Genomic DNA, 425 nt, shown 5'->3' with positions numbered 1-425 from the left:
AACTGTACAGGGAAAAGGCTTTTAATTCAAACTCACAAGGCACAATTGTATTGTTATAATCAAAAAGAAACACTAAACCTACAAGTGTCATACAGCACAGCAGGGCAGGGAAGCATGCAGGGGTATTGGGTAGCAAGAAAAGGAGGGATGATTATTAGGGCATGGAGTATGATTGTATAAAACATAGTTTCTTAAAGCAACAATGCATAATTAAGCGTCTATATTCACTGTCCTCAAACCCATAAAGTGACACCTTTTTTTCTCTGAAGAACAAAATTGATCCAAATTAGTATACGAGTGTAATTGGGATCTACATTTTTTACTTTGAATTAGGCAATTATGTATTACCCGAGTTGTCTTGAACACTAGTAAACATTTTAATACAAATACATAAACACATATAATAGGTTAATTAAAACATGAAA

This window comes from Cherax quadricarinatus, chromosome 60 (genome assembly GCF_038502225.1).
Source record: "Cherax quadricarinatus isolate ZL_2023a chromosome 60, ASM3850222v1, whole genome shotgun sequence".
NCBI lineage: Eukaryota > Metazoa > Arthropoda > Malacostraca > Decapoda > Parastacidae > Cherax > Cherax quadricarinatus.
This window is presented reverse-complemented; position numbering follows the sequence as displayed.